We start from the raw sequence: 25,382 nt of genomic DNA, 5'->3' as shown, positions 1-25,382 counted from the left end.
CCAGTTTTTCCCATCTTTATCAACCGCCCGCCGTAACATGCTCTTTAAGGTTTTATTGAACCTTTCCACTAAACCATCTGTTTGTGGATGATAGACTGAGGTTCTGAGATGCTTGATTTTTAGGAGTTTACATAGCTCTTTCGTTACTTGGGACATAAATGGTGTTCCCTGGTCAGATAGAATCTCTTTAGGAATCCCGACCCGGGAAAACAGAACTACTAACTCTTTTGCTATGTTTTTAGCTGAGGTGCTACGTAGGGGAACTGCCTCCGGATATCGGGTGGCATAATCTAATATTACCAATATATGCTGATGTCCCCTAGCAGACTTTATTAGGGGTCCTACTAGATCCATAGCAATCCGGTCAAATGGTACCTCTATTATGGGAAGGGGTACCAATGGGCTGCGGTACGCCTTGAACGGGGCGGTGATCTGACATTCTGGGCATGAGGAACAATAATTCGTAATTTCTGCCAGAACCCCAGGCCAATAGAAGCTTCGGAGAACCTTTTCTTTTGTCTTTTCCACCCCTAGGTGTCCCCCCAATGGATGACTATGTGCGAGGTGTAATACTACGTTACGGAATGTCCGTGGTACCAACAATTGTTTAGTTGTAACTGATTTCCTTTTATCAACCCGATATACTAGGTCGTTCTCTACCTCGAAGTAGGGGTAAGCAAGTGACCTATCTGGTTGGCCAGGAGTACTATTCTGGTCCCGTATATTTCCCCTTGCTACCGCTAATGTGGGGTCCTCCCACTGGGCCTTCTTAAAACTCCCAGGACTGACCTCTAGGTCAGCGAGGGTCTTATCCGGTTCTGGGGTGGTAAGTGTCTGCTCAACATCTTGATTTGGGGTATTCCCTACCAAAGTAGTGATGGGGAAGGGAATTTTACAGCACTCCTCCTTTTCCCCCTTCTTATTTGGGCCCTCGTCAACCTCCATTTCTGAAAAAGGGAAAGGATTTGTTTCTTCTAATACTTCGTTATGGTCCGCTATTGAACTCTGGGCGCTATTCTGAGCGGGGGACCACATTTTTAGAAAATGGGGAAAGTCGGTCCCTATTAACACATCATGTGCCAGTTTGGGTACAATACCCACCTTGAAATCTAAAGAACCAAACTCTGTTTCAAAAAAAACATCAACAGTGGAATATTCATGATTATCCCCATGTATACAACAAATTGCCACTCTTTGTGAACTGTTTCCCTGTTTCTTCTTAATGGGCAAGAGGTATTCGGACACTAGTGTGACCATGCTCCCAGAGTCAAGAAGTGCCCGAACCCTCTTACCATTAACCTTTACAAATGCCCACAGATGGTTATTCAAGGGGTCCTCTGGGCTAGGGCCCATACATTGGGACAACAGCGAATAAGGTTCCACGCTGTTGCATTGCATGGGCTCATCATTTAGTGGGCAGATTTTTGCTGTGTGGCCCCTCTCATGACAATTTACACATTTAGGTACATAGTCTGTGTCCCACTTAGAGCCTTTTCCCGGCTCCCCATGTTGGCTATTGCCCTTAGTGTGCGAACCACTGTTGCTGGTGCTGCGTGAAGGTGGTCGCCGCTCTTCAGCGCCCCTTAACCCCGGTACCCTTTTACCGTCTCTGGAAGAGTCCTGGAACCTCGGGTAGTGGGGTTGCTCCACGACTGTGGGTTGCGGGTGCTCTTCTGCTGCATTGTACCTTTCTACGAGGGCCACAAGCTCATCCGCATTGTGGGGGTCACTCCGACTGACCCAACGGCGTAAGGCAGAGGGAAGTTTCCTCAAGAACTGGTCCATGACCAACCGTTCCACGATGTGGCTGGCTGAGTTGATCTCGGGTTGTAGCCACTTCCGGGCGAGGTGGATGAGGTCATACATCTGGCTTCGGGTGGCTTTATCCATCGTGAAGGACCATGCGTGAAACCTTTGGGCGCGAACAGCCGTGGTTACGCCGAGGCGGGCGAGGATCTCGAACTTCAATTTTGCATAGACGTTAGCTTCGGCTGGCTCTAGATCAAAGTAAGCCTTCTGGGGTTCGCCGCTTAGGAAGGGTGCGATTAGACCAGCCCACTCAGCTTCTGGCCATCCCTCTCTCTGTGCCGTGCGTTCAAACGTGAGAAGATAGGCTTCCACATCATCCGAGGGTCCCATCTTCTGAAGGTAGTGGCTTGCCCTGGTCATTTTCGGAACTGGGGCTGCCGCTGCCAGTGGAAGGTTACTGATAGTCCCCCTCAGGATCTCGAGTTCCTGCTGTAAGCCCTGAGCGAACCGCTGTTGCTCCTCTCTCAGCAAGCGGTTTGTCTCTTGCTGGTTTGCATTCGCGTTTTGCAGGGCTTCATTCGTCTGTTGCTGGTTTGCATTCGCCTGTTGCTGGTTGGCATTCGCCTGTTGCTGGTTGGCATTAATCTCTTGCTGGGCTATTAGCAGCTGTTGCTGGGCTGCATTCGTCTGCTGCTGGTTTGCATTAGTTTCTTGCTGGGCTATTAACAGCTGTTGCTGGGTTTCATTCGCGTCTTTCTGGGCAGCGACATTGCGTACCAGCGCACCCACCACGTCTTCCATCTTCTTTGCAGAGGATGAAAAAAACTTTATTTTTTTTTTTTTTTTTTCCAAAGTTCTTCAACCCGCAGACCCCCTAGTGCTCTGCCCGCATTCTCCACCATATGTGACAAATGGCTTACTCCGGGGCTCCGTCGTTTGTCCGGGACTGTTTAGAACACGGTCTTTTAGGGTAGGTTAAATGATGAGGCGTCACGTACTGTTCCTTTAAACAGGCTATGCCTGGTTTATTCAGTCCCAGGCACTGAGACTGCCACAGTGCATACAACAGAAAACAGATCAAAACAAAAGCTGCTCACCTGAGCGATAACTTAACTTAGATATCCCTGACTCAGGGTTGGAAGTGGCTTTTCCACTTCCAACATCAAAACACAGTACTTTTGCAGTCTTACACAAATGAACAGAAAGATTGAACCTGTTTGGGGAAGAGGCTTCTCCCCTCTGTAGTTCAGCAGCCTTCCAGCCTCCTGGCTCTTGTGGGGAGACCAGAGCAAACAGGAAATCAGTCTTTCATACCTGATTCTTAATTAGCATGACAGGTGACAGAAATCAGGCAGCAGACAAACTCTGGTCTGGATCTCTCATCCCTCAGTTCCAGCGCTTGCCAAACTGTGGGATGGAGTGTATGTATTATAAGGCTGCACTCCCAGGCCAAACAGGATAGAAACTGTCTAGTATCCTGGGAGCCCTATATACGGAATTTATTACCATCCCCTGGTTTCTGTCACAATATATATATATATATATATATATATATACATATATATATACACAAATATATATATATATATATATATAACAAGAAAACAATATGAAGTAGCGCCGCTAAATAACCAGTTAATTATAATTATTAATTATAAATTATTAGTAGGAGAGACAATAGCTGATTGGATAGGCTTGAAGGGGCAGCTAGATAGGGCTAATACACTATGATAAAACTTTTAAAAATAACAAATAGCAATGCAATCTCCTGACAAAAAACCCTAAAGGAAAAAATATAAAAAATATAAAAAATTTATTTATTAATAAAAAATATAGAAAAAATTGTCAAAAGATAAAAATATATAATAAAAAACCTCCAATACATAAAGTCCTGTTCCAGTGGAAATGTCCTTGGTTTCTTGCAGCCCGTTTCAAAGGGATCACCAGTCCCTAGTGATATCTGGAAAAAAGAACAAAAAAGAAACAGGCGCACACCTTGTGCATTACCACAATAAAAATGTATTGGATGAACATAAAATCTAACAAATGGCCACTCACAAGGATACAGCAAATAAAAGCATGTATGAGATAGGCTCTCATGTGCCTTGCAGCTCAATCACCAGCGTCCGTCCGCAATCAGTGGCGTCGTCACGTGGATCAGCCTCGCGAACCGGAACCGGAAGAGGGGTCTTTCACCTTCAGTGCTCCACCACATCGGTCCCTCCGGGAAACAGGCACCCCAGGTGTATAATTGTATAAGGTAGCAAGCCGGGAGAGCAGCACACGGGAGCCAAGAGTTCTCAGTCAACCTGCATCAGTGTTTGTGGGCAAATGGCGGCCGGACTCTAGCCACGCCCTACGCGTTTCGTCATCAAATGGCGACTTCTTCAGGGGATACCCTTCAAGCATATGTCCTTAGTATTTATAGGGAGGTGAACAGCAAGTAGCCAATAAAGGATAAGTGAATTAAAGCAATCAATTGAATCAATTACACATATATGTATAATTAGAACAAGTAAAATCAATTTCTAAATATTCTGAGGACCCCATCGATGTCCAAAGAGTAACATGCAAACTATAGATTGAAACAACATGACTGATGTTATGAATATGCTTGATATTACTGATGATATGAATACAATTAGTAAGTGGAATATAACAGGCTAATTCAATAGACAAACAGTACTATAAGGTGCATAGTAATTAAGTATAAGGATTGATTGCATTCAGACATTCTAGAGAGTATATTTGAATAGAACTATTTATATGTTTAGTAGAGTCAGATCTATTGCACTTGAATATTAGTGACATCTCAACTAAGGAGAACACAAATGAATGAACCATAGTATATGGACAGCTATATAAATTAGCAATAAACATTTTCATTTAAATCAATGACACCCAATAAAAAAGCAAATAGTTACCTGGTATGTTATCAGGGTATTAACCCATTATTGGAATATCAGTGGGGAGTCAGAGAAGGTAAATGAGATGGATCCAAAAGCAAGGACAGATAAAACGAAGGCGACAGTGACTTAAACTAATATGAAAGTATTAAGCAATTTAATATAAGTGCTGTGTTCTAATGAATATGAAAATGGATTATGTGTTGTGTGCATCAATGTGAATAATAGATAATAAAGTGTATGTGAGTGATGTGAAAATCGAAATAATGAAAAATTAGTGAATTATGTATATACTAAAATATATGTAATGAAATGAAAATAATAAAATAAGGAAAAAATGAAAAAATGAAAAAATTATGAAAGAAAATAAAATAAAAAATGAAAAATAAATATAATTGAAAATGAAAATGAAAATAAAAATAAATATAAAAAATAAAAAATATATATAAATAAAATAAAATAAAAATAAAAATGAATAAAGAATAAATATAAAAACTAATTAGAATATTGACCATTTGTGGGGATGAATCGTAACAGACACGAAAGCTGACTGACCCCTTGAATGAATGAATAGGAACACAATGACCAGACAGAAGACCATAGCCCAGAGGGAATGCTAAGCATTCAAACCAGACCTCTGGAGAACACCCATTAGAGGTGTTCAAACTATGGTACTAATGTCAATATGGTCATTGTGTCCCTTGGGATAGGTTGTATCCAAAATGTACATCCAATATGTTTCTCGGGTACATAGCTTCTGAAAACGATTACCTCCCATATATGAGGGGGGGATGAATTCAATACCCATGACAGAAAGGGATTTGGGATTTTTGTTGTGACTAGTACAAAAGTGACGGGAGAGGCTGTGTGTTTGACACCCATTAATAATGTTCCGCCGGTGCTCTAAGAACCGTGTACTAAGGGCTCTAGATGTACGGCCTATATATTGTGTGCCACATTCACTGTTATATTCCACTTACTAATTGTATTCATATCATCAGTAATATCAAGCATATTCATAACATCAGTCATGTTGTTTCAATCTATAGTTTGCATGTTACTCTTTGGACATCGATGGGGTCCTCAGAATATTTAGAAATTGATTTTACTTGTTCTAATTATACATATATGTGTAATTGATTCAATTGATTGCTTTAATTCACTTATCCTTTATTGGCTACTTGCTGTTCACCTCCCTATAAATACTAAGGACATATGCTTGAAGGGTATCCCCTGAAGAAGTCGCCATTTGATGACGAAACGCGTAGGGCGTGGCTAGAGTCCGACCGCCATTTGCCCACAAACACTGATGCAGGTTGACTGAGAACTCTTGGCTCCCGTGTGCTGCTCTCCCGGCTTGCTACCTTATACAATTATACATCTGGGGTGCCTGTTTCCCGGAGGGACCGATGTGGTGGAGCACTGAAGGTGAAAGACCCCTCTTCCGGTTCCGGTTCGCGAGGCTGATCCACGTGACGACGCCACTGATTGCGGACGGACGCTGGTGATTGAGCTGCAAGGCACATGAGAGCCTATCTCATACATGCTTTTATTTGCTGTATCCTTGTGAGTGGCCATTTGTTAGATTTTATGTTCATCCAATACATTTTTATTGTGGTAATGCACTAGGTGTGCGCCTGTTCCTTTTTTGTTCTTTTTTCCATATATATATATATATATATATATATATACATATATATACATATATATACATATATATATATATATATATATATATATATATATATATATATATACACACATATATATCTATATATATATATATATACAGCGTTCGACAATATATATATATATATATGTATATATATATATATATATATATATATATATATATATATATATATATATATACAGAGAGAGAGAGAGAGAGAGAGAGAGAGAGAGAGAGAGGCATGATTAACCAATATACAAAGAAATGGTTAAGGATTACCAAACATGCACAAATAAACAAAATCAAACAGCACATTGCAAAAGAAAATAAATCTCATCTCCCAAGAAAACACAGCACCTAGCCAAATAAATATATACCAAATGCCAATCAAACAATTGAATTTTACAGTGTGTACATAATGCAATTAATCTGTGCATCATGTAACACTATGCCAAATCAATGTTCAAAATTAAAGAAACAATTATAAACAAGATTCAATGCCATCCAAACAATCCTAAAATAAAAACAAAGCAAGAAGTAAACAATCCACATCAATTACACAATTCACTATTCAAATCCTAAAACCAAACAATTCAGAAATAAATGCATGTTCAAAGTAACACCATCAGTCAAAATCTAACTACCAAAAATAATCCACTATTAAAATGCAAGCCCCACGCCTGAAATAAACTATTGCAAACACCACAAAAAATTACATCTAACTAAATTAAAATTACATTACACACATATTTGTACACAAGTGGGTATTCTGCTGGAGGCAGTGTGTCAGAGCACAGCCATAAATGATCAGGAAAGCAGCTTGTGGTTAAAAGATATTCTTTATTCGGACATCATGGTGCAGTCAGGAAAATGGAGGGAGCTCTTACGCGTTTCACGCCTCGTTGGCGCTTCGTCAGAGACTCTCTGACAAAGCGCCAACGAGGCGTGAAACGCGTAAGAGCTCCCTCCATTTTCCTGACTGCACCATGATGTCCGAATAAAGAATATCTTTTAACCACAAGCTGCTTTCCTGATCATTTATGGCTGTGCTCTGACACACTGCCTCCAGCAGAATACCCACCTATCTACCACTTTTCCGGATGCACGCCACCAACAAGAAGAAACCAGGCTTTTTTCATGTGAGTTTATCCTTTATTCTATTTTGGAGGTATATACTAGGGTGGTTCAAGCGTGTGTGACATTGTCCTCATTAGGAGTGATGTGATGGAGCTTAACACTCTTCATTCACAACACCTCTAGGACTTCAATATATATGTCCTTTACACAGCGCTCACCTATATACCCAATACTCACCTGTACATCATTAGCCTGCATCAAGACATCTTCTATCAAGAATATTTGTATAGACATTGTTATCTTCATTATCCATAGTCATTTAGAGCACTATTGATGAACTCTGTTCTTCTACTGCTATATTTGTACACAAAGCAGCCAAAAACATTTTAAATACATCAAAACAAGCCAAACAAACATTTGCAAAAGAAGCATTGATTATCCCTGTCTGTATGTATGTATGTATGTATGTATGTATGCATGCATGTATGTATGTATGTATGTATGTATGTATGTATGTATGTATGTATATCCTTATAGACATACATACATACATACAAACATAGAAACATAGAAACATAGAAACATAGAAACATACAAACATACATACATACATACATACATGCATACATGCATGCATACATGCATGCATACATGCATACATACATACATACAGGGGCGATAAATGAGCATAAAAAACAATTAAATTACATTAATATTAAACATACAAAACAAGCATAGATTATCCCTGTATGTATGTATATCTATAGAGACATACATACATACATACATACATACATACATACATACATACATACATACATACATACATACATACATGGACAAGAAATGCACATAAAAAACAATTCAATTACATCAAAAATTCAAATAGAATAGATACATACATACAGGGGCAATAAATGGAGATAAACAAAAATCAATCACATTAAAAAAAAAATGTTAAAACCTGTAAAAGTAAAATAACATACATTTCTTTTGTTTCCTTACCTTTAGATGACCTCAGTCACCAAATTCCGGGGACACTGCATGCTCTCGAACCAATCCACCCACAGGAACAGGTAAAAAAATCATCCATGCATGCCATGTCCCTTCCCCCCATCCCCCCCAAAACCTAAGGTACTTTAAAACCTATAGTCCTACTGTAAAGTGCAGTAGCCCATGAAATGCATGCTTTGTCTCCTCCAACCACCCTCAAAAAATAGAAGATACTGTTTAACAATGGACTGTACTGGCGTCATGGTATAATATATATTTTTTAAATTCTGTATTGTTCTATTTTGCATGTCTGGAGCTGGGAAAAGACAATGTGCCAGAACACCCTCCCCCCCCCCATTGATGCAGGAAACTATCCAGCAATACTGCCAGGTAAGACACAGTGCTCAAATCCATGCATGCTATGTCCCGTCCCCCCTCTGCCCTCAAACCTAAGGTACTGTAAACCTCTAATCCTAACGTAAAGTGCTGAAGCCCATGTCATGCATGCTTTGTCTCCTCCAACTCCCCCCCCCCCAAAAGCAGAAGATACAAGGCACTGTAGTCATAATATACTGTTTCCCATGTCATGCCCTTTCTCCCCAAACACCCCAAAAATCTGGATTGAATAATGTACGCTGCGATTGTAAATATATAATATTGTCTCTTTCTTTACAGACCAAGATGTCCAAAAAGCACCATCCATTCAGAAGAAGAAAAAGACAAGATTTTACATTTGGAAGAAGAGGCAACGTTGTATTTTTGTATTATGCATTTTTCCTTTGTTATCCAGGAAAAAAAAATGTCCATCCTTTACATATAATTTGTTTGTGTGTTCATGTTTTACTATTTACACACTTACAGTAGTACAGGTACAGTACTACACCGTACTGTACATAAAGTTGTAAAGGCATTTAAATATATATAAATATTTGACATATAGTACAGTATCATATACAGTATATCAATCTTGAAATTAAGTTGCTTTTAGTGCATAAATAGTACTATAAAAAAGTACTGATGTACAGTAGTTTAAATATAGTATATCTTTGACATACAATACACAAAAAAATCTTAAAAATCCAGTACATACTGTAATGTAAAGTTCAAAATGCATTGAAATATATAAAAAGTCACATTAGGATACTATACAGTATATAACTACAGTATACTGTAGCACATAAACAGTGTTTTTACAACTGTATATAGAGTCCAGTACTGTACTGTAGATACACAAAGAGCCGTACTACTGTACAACAGATACAATAGACAATTTGACATACAAGCATGCGCAGAAATGTGATGACATGCATATGCGTTTCAACAAGGTTCCAATTTGACATACACGCATGCGCAGAAATGTGATGACGGATATGCGTTTCAACAAGTTCCAATTTGACATACATGCATGAGCAGAAATGTGATGAAACGCATATGCGTTTCATTAAAAAAAATGTTGTATGTGCTCAATAGAAAAAAGCAATACTAAAAAGATGACTTCTTGTAGGTGGAATTAACCCAATAAATGGATGTAACAGATGGTTCCAAAAGATGTGTAACTGGCAAACTATAATCCCACACAGCACGGTAGTAAGGATATAATTATAGTAGACACCTGCCGGTGACCAGTATGATGAACATCTATTTCTATGGAACAAAATGATGTCCAGAACATATGTAGGTAAACTGGAATAAACTCACATGGGGATGAATGTCCACAATAAACAGCAAGTCCAAATGTATCCAGCGTTCCATGGGTTAAGTGTGCCTCTGCCTGTAGATGAGTATACTGAACAAAGAAGAGAGAAAAACGGAGCACTACGTCCAATACTGGCAAAGCCAGAAAAAAGTACCAGGATGCGTTCCCACAATAAAAAATATAGCTTATTTTAATGGATCAAAAACAAAAACTACACTGGCTTTGCCAGTATTGGGCATATGCATTTCAACAAGGCTCCAATTTGACATACACGCATGTGCAGAGTATATAGTTTATATTCTGAAGGAGAGCAAAGTTGCATTTTTGTATTATTCGTTTTAACTTTATTATCCTGTACAAATAAAACATTTAATTCGTTAAAAATACTGTTTGTTGTGTGTGTTCATATTTTAAATCTTCTACAGTTCGATAATTTTTGGATGGCTAAAAGCTAAGGAGCCTCAGAAATAACTTTTTTTCCCATGTACTGTACTGTACTGTATACAATATGAACTCATCTTCAAATTACAATTACAGTACACACACACTTGAAGTACTGTACGGGAATAAAAGACAGGTTGAATTGCAATTAGATTTTTTAAGACAACAACTCTCGATCGCCCACTGAGTTTCTCGACGGTATTGCAGACAACGCTAAAATTCATTTTTCTGCACTCGATCAAACCACTAGTAAACTCGCGTCTTAGCGCTGGAAAATTTCAAGAAATCTCGAACCAACACGGGGTGTGCAAAGAATACAACCCATGAAATGATCGGATAACGGCCGTGCATCTGTACACTGTATTGTAGTTGGTAAGGGACTTAGCCCTCCAGCCGGTGGTTAGGGACTAACAATGGTGTTAGTTAGCGCTCTCAGAGAGGAGCTAGGCATTTTGTTTGCTTGTTGTTTTATTTTATTCCTTTTCAATAAACCCTGTTAATCAAACTTCTATATTCTCAGATGCAGTAGTTCAATCAGGTTGCAGACAGAAGATCCTAGGAATCTCACAGGAATCCCCAAAGAAGAATCACAAAAAACAGGAATGGACGCAGTAGATTGATATGAACAATAAAGGCAAAAGACAATATATGGTGTAGTATGTCTCAATAAAGTGCGTGGATTAATTAAAACTCACTATACACTCACAGAGTTGTTTATTTTTTAAAGCATGTCTGTATCTATTCGTGTGTTGATTATTCCTTGTTTCAAGGATGTTATTCAAACCCAGGAAACGTTTCAATAGTGGAATAAGTCACTCCTCTGGTCTTGCCACACACTGTATTTGATTAAGAAGAGTCTAAAAGTGTATTAACATTATTAAATAAAGAAAATGCACATGAACATGAATAAAATCAATCTCACAAATATGACTGTCAGTCTCAGCTTTTAGGAATGTCAGTGTAGTTGTTCCTGTGTGTGGATAAGACCTCTGGATTAATTGTCAGGGCTGGTGTGTATTTTCAAACCTAAAGAGATTTCTTCACCTACAGAGTGCTCCTGATGTCGCGTCTCTACACTCACGTTAGATGTTAAAGTTGACTCCATGGAGAGCTGGAGTCTCTCACTCTGGTCTGAATCCTAGCTTTCACACTGGATCCACCCAATGCATTCCACAGTGCTATTGGCTGCTTCCTCAGGGGTTCTGACATTAGCCTTCTCTTTCCTATGAATATAATGGCCAATATATTGTATTTGGGCAAGATAAGGTAAACCAACCTGATATACATTATAAAATAGTATATATTATAACAAATCGAGTTTTGGAAAAACCAGAAGCAAAAATCAGGAGGCAAGTATTTTTCGAACCAAAACACCAGTGAAAGTGCCCACCCTTAAAATATATAGGGGGTCATGCACTAAGCAGTGATAAGTGCTTTTAAGTGAGATAAAAAGCCATTATAGCATGCTATTGCCTGCTGTGAGATTCACAAAACAGTGATAAGTCTTTTAAGTGAAATAAATGCCATTATAGCATGATACTGCAGTGTTATCACTGCTTTGTGAATCTCACAACAGGCAGTATCATGCTATAAAGGCATGTATCTCACTTAAAAGCACTTATCACTGCTTTGTACATAGCACCCAGAAAACCCACTTATCACTGCTTAGTGCATGACCCCCATAGTGTGCGTTGCAGGTGTGTTTTGCAGGTGTGTGTCTTGCAAGTGTGTGTGTTGAAAGTGTGTGTGTATGTGTCGAGTGTGTGCCGTGCGTTGCAGGTGTGTGTGTTGTGTTCTGCAGGTGTGTGTTGCAGTACCTGAAAAATCCTTTGGAAGGCCTTCATCCTGCAGTGGATCGACAAGGGTTGAAGATGATGTATATTATTATTTTAGTCTTTGTCAATCCACTGCTGGATAAAGGCCTCCCATATTATTTTCCAGGTACTGCGGTTGTACGCCTCTCTTCTCCACATTGTTCCATTACATTTTCTTATTTCATTCTCACATCTTACTTTTGGTTATTGTTTTGGTGTATTAATCTCTCTTGGAATCCAGTCGAGTACTATCTTTGTCCAACGATGGTCATTTCTTCTTGCAATATGTCCGGAACACTAACCTTTGATTTCTTCACCCTTTTGAAGATATTACAGACTTTTGTTTGTTTTCAAACCAATTCATTAGTTTTCCTGTCTCTTTGGTAATATCCAGTATGTACAGTATTTATTATACTACCTATATTATAATTTTCAAACAGTCACAGCGGAGTCACACTCGATGACTCGTTAACACTGATTGGCTATCTTACCGTCCAATCAACGCTGAGCTGGGCATTAATTAAGTAAAATAGATATGAGGGGGCAATTACTGAGGCAAAAAACATATGAAGGGCAGTTACTGAGGTAAAATAGATATGATGGTTAATTACAGCAGTGAGATAAAATACATATATGGGAGCAGTTACTGAGATAAATAGTAACAAGGTGAATCTTGTGAAGTTAAATAGATGAGGAGATCTTGTGTTAGATCACTTAGATTGTAAGCTCTTTGGGGCAGTGTCTCTCGTTGCCTTCCCGATTGTTTATAATTTATTTACCTTGAATTGTGTTATTTACCTTGAATTGGGTAATCTCGAGGTCCAAGATTCGATTGTATAATGATTCAGTCTGAGAAACCCGATATCAAATATTGTTTACAAATAAGTTTTAAATCAAAACAATTTACAACCACTGTGTATTTTATTATAACAATCAGAATGTCTTTTTACATTTAACCCTTTGAGTGCTGGAGGGGCCGTAGCTTCATAGGTGCCATGGTCTCTCCGGCCCTTGCTGTCATGTGATCGTTCCGTCACTGATGAAGGAGTGGTAAGGGGAGGACTTCTCTTTCTGTTTCCCTCCTAGTAAGGTCGTGTTCTGTTTTGACTGTAAATATCCAAAGCAGCTGAACATTTAGACAAGATTTGGTTCATATAACAGTTTTCGTTTCCAAAGAGAGAAATGATGAGGTTGCTGTTGTCCATAACAACAAAACAAAAAGTGATACCCAATTGCTATCTTAAGTGTGGCCACACTTTTCTGAGACAAGCACCCCAAATTAAGAATGCTTTAAATTGACTGATTTATTGTTTTGCTTGGATATTAGCTGATTTCACCTTCCTTTTCTCTACTTAACAGGCACCTCTTGGAAATACTTATTTAAAAATTAGGCACAAAGTTTGTTAAGTAAATATTCCATCGGCAGACAAGACCCAAAAAAACTAATGGTCAGCATTAAACGAATATTATAATTAACTAAACCTCAATATTTATTCGCCCTCAATATTTATGTAACTACTAAATCTGTTATTGTCAATTATTTGGGGAAAATATTTCTTTTTGGTGAGCTGTATTTCAACCTGTGGGGCATTTAACAATAGATAAGGGGAGGGTAGAGAGTATTTCTGAATATAATGTAGCTTTGAACACAAGTGGAATACAGTATCTTCTCCTGATAAGAAAAAGCACCCACATGTCATCATGGTTAGGGAATTGAAGGAAAGGCTAGTGTTTCCTTTTATATGGAGGTGCTTCTCTGTAAGTATCAATCTGCTCATCCTCGCCTGTTTCTGTTGAGATAGTCTTAATTCAATTTAAATGATACATTTAGTTGAAATGATGCTAACACCTGCAATTTATATAGATACATGTTTTCTACTTACTGTATGACTGGTAGGGTAACAAGTCTTAAAGCCTGGTGAAACTTTTGCAGACACATAATCTATTAGTTATATACCCATTTTCCATTTATAGTAATATTTAGAATGATATTCCTTCTTTACATCAGAATGCTGTTACAATTAAACTTCATTCAAGCTCAAATATTTAATAAATTATAGAAAAATATGACATTTTAAAAATGTATTGAAACGTGCATACTTTTAGGGGCAAAGAAGATTGTAGAATAACATACAGTATTTTGTGTTAAATAGTAAATGTTTCACCCAGCCCGTACAGCTCTGTGTTTTCATTGCTTCCAGTTTTTTTTTTCAGGGCATGGCATGATGCCAGTTTTGGGCAGAATAGCTTCCCTGGGAAATCAGGACACCGAACAGTTGGTTGTCCTAAAAGGATATTTACTTGTGGCTCACAAACAACAATGCACCTCTAATTGCAGCAAATGGGAAAAAAATCAACAAGTGATATGCCTGATGCTGCATCCTGCTTCTCAGTCAAAGGGACTTATTCATCAAGCTCGATAGTGCTGATTGGGGCACGCTCCTCCTTTCCACATTTTTCATCTCTCCTCCTCTCCACCTATGCCACCCATACACTGCACCATTATTTATACACCTCTCTCAACAACTTCTTTATCCCTCAACAAAAAGCACCCACACAAATCCTCTATTCACACCCTCTATCTACTCCTTCCTGAGGCTGGAGATCGCTACTATCCTGAACACAGACATAAACACACCTGCTCTCACTCACTCCTCCCTGCCATCTCTTCCCCTGCTAATGGTGTTAACCTTTCTGATTTAATACTGACTAACCTTAAAACTCACCTCACAAATCAAGCATCCCAATAGCCTGCACTCATGGCTATTGTCCCACACCCACAGTCACTCCTACCACTCATTGTTGCCAAGCACTGCCATCTACAGCACTTATTCCCTCACCAACTGTGTCTGTAAGTTTCCCATCATACCACTTAGATTGTTGTAAGCTGTTCGGGCAGGGATTTCTTTTCTTATTGTCTGATTTTGCTGCACTTATTGTAGTATTATATTTTCCTGTACTGTATTCTTTGTAAAGAGCTGAGTACACTTTTGGCGCTATGTAAATAAATATATACATAAATACATACATACATTTTTCCCGGAGCAGCTCATTCTGGCCCCCCTGCTGTGCATCTGAGGGCTTAGCTAACGGGTTAATGAGTACACCATCTGAGGGCTTAGCTAACGGGTTAATGAGTACACCTTTGCTGTGAGATTGGCGAGATTGCTCCTATACTCATTTCTCCCTGCAAGTGCTTTCTTTCACTACCATACGACTAGTTACATATTGACACTTTGCTATCAATACTCTCAGCCAGGATACAGCTAGCATTGTGCTACATACAGTATTATCCTCTACCAGCCAATTGCATTTTTTTCCAGCCATTTATTTCCAGGGATTTTTCACTTTGATATCATATCACTTATCTTCCTTCAGTGGGGTTTTTTCATCAATTGATTGGACATTTCATGTTTTCTTATATGCATGTAGCCCCAGTTCCCTTGAGCTTCCCGAGATCCCCCTCCTTATGGGCAGAGTGGTCGCGAGTGCCGCCGGAGCCAGCAACGGTCCCGCCGGCTGCTTGCAAGGGTGGGGGCCGGAGCAGGGAGCGCTCCGGGTCCTGGGAGTCTCGGCGGTGCACCCGGCTAGCGGGGGGCCGCCATTACAAAGGCACGCGCATGTGCAGTGGTCGTGCTTGCGCAGAAGAGACTAGGGATTTGCGGCGGCCATTAGGAAGTCGCGCATGCGCAGTAAGAGCACGCACGCGGCCCCAATGCAGCTATAGCCTCCGCGGGACTACAATTCCCATGAGGCCTAGGGAGGAAGCCCCAGGTGACCCAGAACAGCCAAAAAGGCTCAAGGAATCTCAGCAGTTGCAGTTGGAAGTTTGCAGTTGGCAGTTGGGAGTTGGAGCTGGGGGAGTTAGGGTGTGTGTGCAGGGAGCAGTAGCCCCTAGCACTAGGCCTAGTTACCCCCAGAGGTCCCAGATAAGTTACCATTCCCCAGTTTGTGGTTGCTTCAGGGATAGGCCCTACGTAAGGAGATATGCCCCTTTAGCTATTTGGTTAAGTTAGGACACCCTCAGTGTCGAGCAGCCTGATTGCTGGGTCTGGGCTCAGACCCCTCAGTTACATAGAGACTATCTTCGTGGAGGCCCTGCCAAGCAGTGACTGTGGCCTGCCGGCTACAGGCGGATCCCCATCAAGGTACAGACAGTGTGGAGCTGTGGTGATATTATCCACGCTGGAAGTCACCCCACGCGTAGGTGGACATCACGTCGGATCAGACGGATCCATACCGGTTGTATAGCGGTACCCGCGGGCTGGAGCCCCGGGCAGGTATCTATAAATAGTGCACCAACACGTCCAGGGATAGCGCTATCTCCATCACACATGGGTGGGTTTGGACATAAGGTACTCTGGGGAATACTTATGTTGATGAGTGCACCCGGTGCACTTCTATGTGTACGGCTATATGCATTATTCTGTGTGGTACAGGTACCGAAGTTATTAGTATTAGCAATAGTAAACAGTTATTAGCATACACTGTGTGCGTGTCTTATTATTGTGGTTCCTGTAAGAGGACCATCCCACTCAGGTGGGAACCCTTACAGGTGGAGGCACTGTGTACGACGAATCAGGTAACCCCAGGCTCCCAGTGGCGGAGGTTCAGGTCTTCTGTGAGCCTATCAGGTAACGCACCACACCAGGTAACATAAGTGTAGATTTCCCCACATGGTCCCCATCTGCGATAGGGGGGGGGGGGAAGGTGTTACATGCATTTTTATACATTGTATATTATTAGAGGTTCATTGCCTCCTATGTCATATTTGTCATATCAATGTTATAGGGACTTTGCTTTCCCTGTTTTTTATTAAACTTGTCCATAGTGACATTTACTATCAGAGGTTTGTGCTTTTTTTTCTTTTTTGTTACCATATGGATTAGGTGTATCCTCATCAGAGCAGCATCCCTCTTTAGTACGTGCCTCCCCCTTGATCACTACATATTTTTGTTTTACTTATTTGATTGGACACTTTATCACGTTTTTATTATTTTTAAATATTCAATTGAGCGCTGGTTCTCTTTTTTCTTTTCATACATACATACATACATACATACATACATACATACACACATACATACACACATACATACATACATACATACATACATACATACATACATACATACATACATACATACAAACAGAATGGGAGAGAAACACCAATTGAAATCAATGGGTATTTCCTTTATGAACAATCCCAACAGTTGTCATGTGTCAGCTTCTAACTCTATGTTATTAAAAAGTCAATTCAAGATGTTTTTCTTTATATATAGAATTGAAGCAGGGGGTCTCTAGAGCTAAACCCCATTAATTTCAGCTTCAGGGAACCCCTGCTTCCAGAGGTACTTTCCTCCGAAGTGGGTGCCGGTAGCACTCCAGGGTTAACTATATGGCTGCTTTTCAAAGGTTCCTGGAGTTACCGGCACCCTCTTCGGTGGTGAGTACCTCTGGAAGCTGGGAGTTCTCTGAGCTGAAATTAACGGGGTTCAGCTCCGGAGACCCCCTGCTTCAATCCTGTATTAAAATAATGAAGAAAAATAACGCTTGGATTGCTCCTTTAAAACAACGCTGACCAATTTAGAGCCAAAGCTCTAAAAGTCATAGACCAGTGAAGATCGTAATTTTCATATTAAATTAGTACGACAGTGTTTTACAGTTTGCAGGGGTTTTGCAATTTCAAATCCCAGTGGCAGTTCTCTTAGTGACCTTGGGCTTTTAGTGACCTTTTCACTTTATCTCTCTGTGCCTCAGGCATCAGAATTAGATTGTAACCTTTACAGGGCAGGGAGTTTGTGCCTGCAAAATTGTACAACACTGTCAGCAATATATTAGCGAAAACATATTATTATTATTGTATTATTGTAACTGCTAGCAACAAATGTGTCTCAACTGTACACCATACTGCCTATTTTTCTTTTCCTCCACTCTTCTCTTCTTTTACTGTATATTTTAATATGAAAGAAAGCAAGGGATGTAATAGAGCCTGAGGTTTCATAACAGAAGAAAATGTGCTAGCTTTCTTTCCTGCATAGTCTATGTTTGTTAAATAATTATTTGACTCATCTTGCAAAGAAAAGACCACTTTTGAAAAGAAACCTGTTGACATCTAGGTGGAGCAGACCCCTGTACCTTCTCCAGGACAGAGGTTATAATGCCCAACAAGATACCAGTCATTCCGTGACATATGAATGCTTGTTGCAAAATAATAGTCTATGTGTTGCCTTCTGAGTCTTAGGCTGAGTTTATAGTAGCGGCGACGGCGACGTGATTGCGACCGCTGACGTCACACGCCACCGTCGCTATAAGCGAAAGTTGAACTTTGGTGCAGGAGACCTTGGGAGGGCGACAGGGGGCGTGGTGGAGGCGTGGCCATAAGCGGTTCACCCTCATTGGCTGAACCACTCACGTGACACTGACGTCACACTGTCGTCGCTGTCCAAGACAAAATCCCTTGACTTCTGCAATTTCGGTCGCTACGCAGTGCCGTCACAGTTGCGCCCACTATGTGCACCCACAACTGACTTCAAGAACTAGTGACAACGCTGTGTCGCCGTCGCCCTCACTATAAGCATAGTCTTAGCTTTATGACCAGCACTTACCTGGGTCCTTCTTTTGTGCAAATTATCTTTTATTACTCAGTCGTCAGACCCAGCTGTTTGGGTCACTCTCTTGCTCAGTATTTCCCAACTGGGGTTCCGCGGCACCCTGATGATCTGTGGGTTGCTAGAGAATTTCAATGGTCTCCCAAAGCAGGGAGAAAGCAGGGCAGATGCTAGGGAGCTGGGTAGTTCCCTCCATCTTGATTGGCTGCATTACCAAGCAGCAGCCAATCAGAAGTTAGTGCCAGGAGCTTGGGGGGCGGGGAGGGTGGCGAAGCAGAGAAAAAGTAGGAAGCAGCATGGACAGGAGAGAGGTGAGGCTGTGTGTCTCTGTACTGTTGTGTGTGTGTGTGTATTTGTTCTGTCTTGTGGTGTGTATGTGTGTATTTGTTCTGTACTGTTGTGTGTGTGTGTGTGTATTCGTTCTGTCCTGTTGTGTGTGTGTGTGTGTGTTTGTGGTGTATTTGTTCTATCCAGTGTGTGTGTATTTGTTCTGTCTTGTTGTCTGTTTGTGTCTGTATTTCTTCAGTCCTGTTCTGTTCTGTTGTGTGTATTCATTCTTTCCTGTTATGTGTGTTTCTACTGTCTGGTTGTGTCTCATGTGACTCTCTGTCTGTCTCTGTCCCCTCTGTATCTTGAGGCTGTGTCTTTCTCCGCTGTCCTGTGTCTCCTGTGACTGACTGCCCTGTTGTAGGGGTGCCTCACAACTGAGCAATGTGATTAGGAGAGCCTCGTGAGAAAAAAGGTTAAAAACGACTGCTCTAGATTTTTATCTTGAAAAACTTGTTCAATAAGCCTGAGCATAAAATTTCAGAAGAGGGACCCTCAAAATACTATCACAAAATATGTTTGAACTATTAGTTTGGCCAAGATTCTGAGGAATTCCATGAACATGTCAGGAAAAAATCTCAGCATAGTCCATAGACGCTGTAATGGTCAATCGGATTAACACAGCCAGGGTCCCTGCATTGGAATGGGACTCACGCTGTGTGAATCCTACCAGGACTATGCTGCAGTGTTTGCGAGATGCTTGTAAATTTTTCTCAGACGCTGGGCCACAACCGACAGTTGCATCTGTACAGGACTTTGAAAAGGCAGATAAGAAATAGAAAGCTCTGTATTTGCCCTCAATTAATGGGAATTTAATCATGGCCCTTATTAAGACTGGAACAATGGCCATGATGAAAGTAAAATGCATTGTTCCAATATAGTGGTGTTGATATTACTGATTTTGTAATGATGTAGTCTCTCCCCCTTTCTCTCTTTGTCCCTCTGCTCTGTTTCTGTTAAGCTGCCACTCTGCTCTTTTTATCTCTCAATCACACCCATGAGCCACCATCCCTTCCCTGCCAGCACAAATTGGTGGCTGTGGAAGGAAAGGTGGCTTTACAGGAGATTTGAGCTCGAGCATTACATGAAAATGAGCTTTTGTTTTCAACTCGAGCATGAAGATCCAAGTTTGTGGGTTGATGTTGGGACGGATTAAGGAAATAGTGAGCCAGGTACATTTGGGGGAGGGGAGGCATGTGGGGGATTCAGAATCAGGAAATCCCAAACCACCCATTCTTATAAACAAGAATTCAATTATGTCTTAGTCATTAGATAACTTTGTCTGCCTTCAGAATCCCAGCTCTGAGGTTACATGCCAAATACCTTGGATATCTTGATTCAAGACAATGTGTTGCAGATTTCATTTGTTGTTGACTGGGACTTGAATTATAAATATTTACATAAAGAAATGATGGATTGACTTCCAGCTTTGGTGAGAGATCAATTACTTTCTTCAAAAACATTCAGATTGAGTACGACCTTCCAGTTACATGCTGGTGGTTTTGTCTAGTCTGAAATTATATTGTCTTCATGCATGAGCATTGACTGACTTGTATTGAAGGCCAAAAGTCAGAAGTGTATTAACGTGTGAAGTTGTCCCAGTTCACCTTGTGAATGTTCCTGTGATTTTTTTTTAGGAAATTTGCAAATTAGCAGAATGTTCAAGAAAAAGATATTGGTTAATTTCCAGGTTCGAAAATGCATATATTTCTGTTTCAGCAAAATATTTGCAGATGCTGATCCTATCCCTTTTTAAATAGAAAACATTTCACTTTTAATTTTACTGGCATGCTGACTGACTTTAGTAGGAACGTTGAAGGTAGGTTACTGGCTAATATGGTCCTCTTATGTTGAACTATGTTGTCAATTAAGACATGTACATGGGAAGATATGGAACCATTAATAGTTTAGGCAATCTAAGACTTGAGGTTATCAAAAAAATGGGGCTTTAAATAGCATATTGTTTCTTTGTGTGGCTCCTTATTCGTATATATTTTACATTGTGCTCATTTTAAACACAACACACTAGACACAACATTTAATTGGTTTTGTGTTGTCTTGAAAGAGTAGACATTTATTTAAAATATATTATTATTCAATGACTTAAGAGTAAATAGAATATCTAGTGACTTAAATTAGCTTTGTCTTAAACTTGCCTTTTGCTTGTGCATGAACTGTTAAATTATCTTACTCATGTGTGTAATACGATTTCCACTGCAGTGACTTGCTGCTTTTACAGACAATCAAATAGCTATCCATCCCCATGAATAAAGTCATTCCCTGCTCTTCTTGCAATATAGAAATAGTTTAATTGTAATTGCAGCAACGCTGATATTAGGAGGCTGTGTTTGGATCTCAGTTACTCTTAGCATTGTTGAACATTTATTTAAGGCTTTATAAATATGGATTATGTCGGATACTTCTATCAAATTTTGCCAACTACAATGCTCCAAGTTATAGATAAAGAAAGAATATAACCTTAATGTTTCCCGATAAAAAAAAATAAGAACTGAAAAATGGTAAATACCTTTTAAATTCATATTAAACATTAAGAGCTATAACACAATATAATAACATATCACTTTTTGTATACTAACTTACACATTAGAAGCTATAATTTCAACCTCCAAAAAACAAAATGGTATTTTGACGGAGAGGTACATTTTTATCAATGAGACTCCACCAAAGCCCACACTACTGTATGTGACGACATATTCTAGAATCCGTGAGACTGACTAAAAAGCAGTGAGACTTAAAGAAAATGAGTGAGGAAGAGAGAGCTCAGAATGGAAGCAGGTTTGTAAATGAAATTGTTAGACGCTGCTTTTTCTACCATGCTATATACAGCAAGAGCTGCTTAGAAAAATGAACTCTAGAATAAATGAGTTAAATGGCGGAAAAGCATTGGGTGGTTGAAAGTACAGTAAGTGTGGGCACTTTCCCTATTGTTTTAGTTCTGCTCCTGAATATTTTTAATGTCTTGCTTAGGTTTCGTTCTGCTGGATCTTGATTGGTTTTGGTTTAGTTTTGAATTATTATTTTTCATTTTTGCGATATTTTTTACCTCTTTTAAAAAAAAGTTTGCAAGTCTTTTGGTTGACAAACTCAAAAGTTAGTCCATGTTATAATTTTTTTTTTAAAGAGAGAGAGAGAGAGAGAGAATATAATTCAAAAATGAGCTTTTGTCCCTTTTTGGCTCGAATTTCGCTCATATTTAATAGTTGTTCCAAAGTTCTACTTAAGATTCCAAACGAATCTCAAAGTTTGCAAAATTCAGATTTCGAACCTGCAACTATCGCTAGTTAAAATTACACAGCATAAGGAATCAGAAAAATACCATGTGGATGAACCATGTCTGCTATGCTGCCCTTCCTCTGGGCATCCTTGGGGAGTTCTGCTGATTAAATTCCCTTGAGTGGACAATAACTGTACATGTTTATGCTGATCATTCCAAGCCCAAAACACAAATTACCATTTACTATTTCGTTACTGCATTTGCAGTGCTTTATTTTAGTGGACTAGTTATAAATCTTTTCATTTCGATATAACCTACTATAAAATTATTACTTACAGTAGGCAAGCAAAAGTAAAAATGCTTAAAAAAAAATGTGGTACTGTGCGAGATTTCAATTCATTCTAAACTTGTTAATTATTCTAGAAAAATTCATTTGCAATATCTATCTATGCGCAGGAAATAAAAGTAAAGACTTTTTATTTCATCCCCTTTTATTAATAGTAGATATGTATGTTTTTAGATTTACAAATATAAAGACTGATGGATACTCCATACCCCCCTAGTACCATTACAGTTCAAACACTGATTATAAATTATATGTGGATAATTCACACAGATTCATGCAATTAATATTTTAGATTGTATTTATGCCATAGTATATTTGTGCATTATTACCCTCTTCTATCCTTTCCTAGAGACTTTAAAATGATCTTGCAACATATTTTAAATAGAATTAGATATACAAATGTAGCAAAGGTTATTACACCCGCTGGCGTGTTATGGTAAAATATTCTGTGGTATTAAAGCCATTGAATTTTGTGGAAAATCTGTGATATTCTGCTTTATTAGCAGTTCAAGTAACCGTTGCTACACTAGTATATTGTGGTAGGGCTTATTTTCAGTGGATCAGCTATTATATATTGGCATATCATCATAATTTGTATTTTTTTATATTTCATGTTATACATCCTTGAAAATATGTTAAAACTGTGTCTGAGAAAAATGTTATCAATTTAAACACAACTGCAACAAACATAGATAGTTGGTTCAGTACTGTATTTTGTACTGTACTATTTAGCATTTTGCTTGCTGCTCAATGAAAGGAAACTGAAGAGATAGGGAAGCCAGAGAGTTTGGCAACCATCCCACAGTACTCAGCATGTGGCAATAGCAAGTAACAAGTGTTAGCACATGCCAACTGGTAGATAGGTGTAAATGTCTTTGTTAACAACAAACATCGCTGGTAGCGCTCATCAGAGCAAAACAGCAAATCTGTTCCCCACTACATAGTGGAGAATATCCAAACTACCCTAATTAGCTGATGGGTGTGTAGAAATATTTATAAATGAATGAACTACAGCATTGCTCATCCTGAATGACAATCTGTGCGGCAGTGCCCCGCAATGTTGAACTGTGGTATGAAGGGCCCTCAGGGGGAAACAATTGTAGAGACCCACTACAAAGGCATAGCCAAAGAAATCCTATTTTTATATATATATATATATATATATATATATATATATATATATATATATATATCTTCAACATACTGTGCATTCCCTGGAGCTGTAGAACACATGGGGTGGGGGTAAGAGATAAGGCTTGGTCTAGGACATTTGGTCTCTGCCGTTTCGCCGCGACTATATGTCCACCGGTGCTTCGCTGAGACTCACCTGTCGCCGCCACCAGCCTCTTCACCACTAAGATAAGTGCCTAAGCTTAACCCTTTCCCTCAAACCTCATACCCTAAGTCCTTACCCTGAAATCACCTACCCTAACCCCTTAACCTAAAAACTTAAATCGTAACAACTTACTTAAAAAAAAACTAACATAGCCCTTTCCCTAACCACTAAAACCCTAAAAGTTAATCCCCTACCCTAACCACTAAAAGCCCTAAAACTAATCCCAGACCCAACCTACTAAAACCTACCTTTTCCTGGAATCGGATGGCGGTGTAGGTTCCAGCGGTGGATAGTCTGCGGTGAAATGGGTACAACCAAATGTCCTATTGTGGTGATGAGAATAGGATGTGCGGCAGGGAGAGAGTAATGTGGGGGCTGAAAAAGCGGCATGGGGATAGTAGCGAGAGTAATGTGGGGAGGGCGGGACAGAGAGAGTGACCTGCGGGGGGAAGAAATATTGACCTGTGGGAGGGAGCGAAGGTGACCTTTGTGGGGAGCAGAGGTACTGACATAAAGAGGGCAGAAAGAGAGAGCGTGACGTGGGGATGGAGATAGTTACCTGTATGTGTGTGTGTGGGGGGGTAGTGGCCTAGAGGGGGAGAGGAAGATAGTGACCTGTGGGGCAGATAGAGTGCATGTGGCAGGACGGCCTGTAGCCGAGGTCAGGGAACAGTCCACACGTGTAGTTTCAGGATAAATGAAAACGTTCAGTGGCTTTAGTTCTCCACAGCAACATAACGTGCGGGTACACTGTCCCTTTAAGCAAATAAATCCTGCTCCACGTTGGGAGAAAACTGACTAACACAGCAGTCCTAGCTAGCAGGCTGGCTGGCTAAACCATACCCAAACCGTAAGAGTCTTTTTAAGCAGTCATGCAAACAAATGAAAGAAATCTTACTTTGGCTGCAGTATCCTTCTGGCTAGCAGCACATCTATCCATGTGCTCTCACCTGAGACAGGCAGCTACTGCTGGTAACAAGATCCTTATCTACCTTGCTGGCTCTCAGGTGTCAGCTTACATCATGATTAGCTAGCTTCCACCTGAGTTAACCCTTATGAGTGCTGGATGAAGCACTCAGACATATGTTTCCCAGGCATAACTGATAGGGGTTGACTTCACCCTGTCACAGTGCCCTTTAGGGGGGGGGGAGAGTGTGACCTAAGGGGAGGGACAGTGAC

Source organism: Ascaphus truei, chromosome 2 (assembly GCF_040206685.1).
Source record: "Ascaphus truei isolate aAscTru1 chromosome 2, aAscTru1.hap1, whole genome shotgun sequence".
NCBI lineage: Eukaryota > Metazoa > Chordata > Amphibia > Anura > Ascaphidae > Ascaphus > Ascaphus truei.
Note: the sequence above shows the minus strand (reverse complement) of the source record.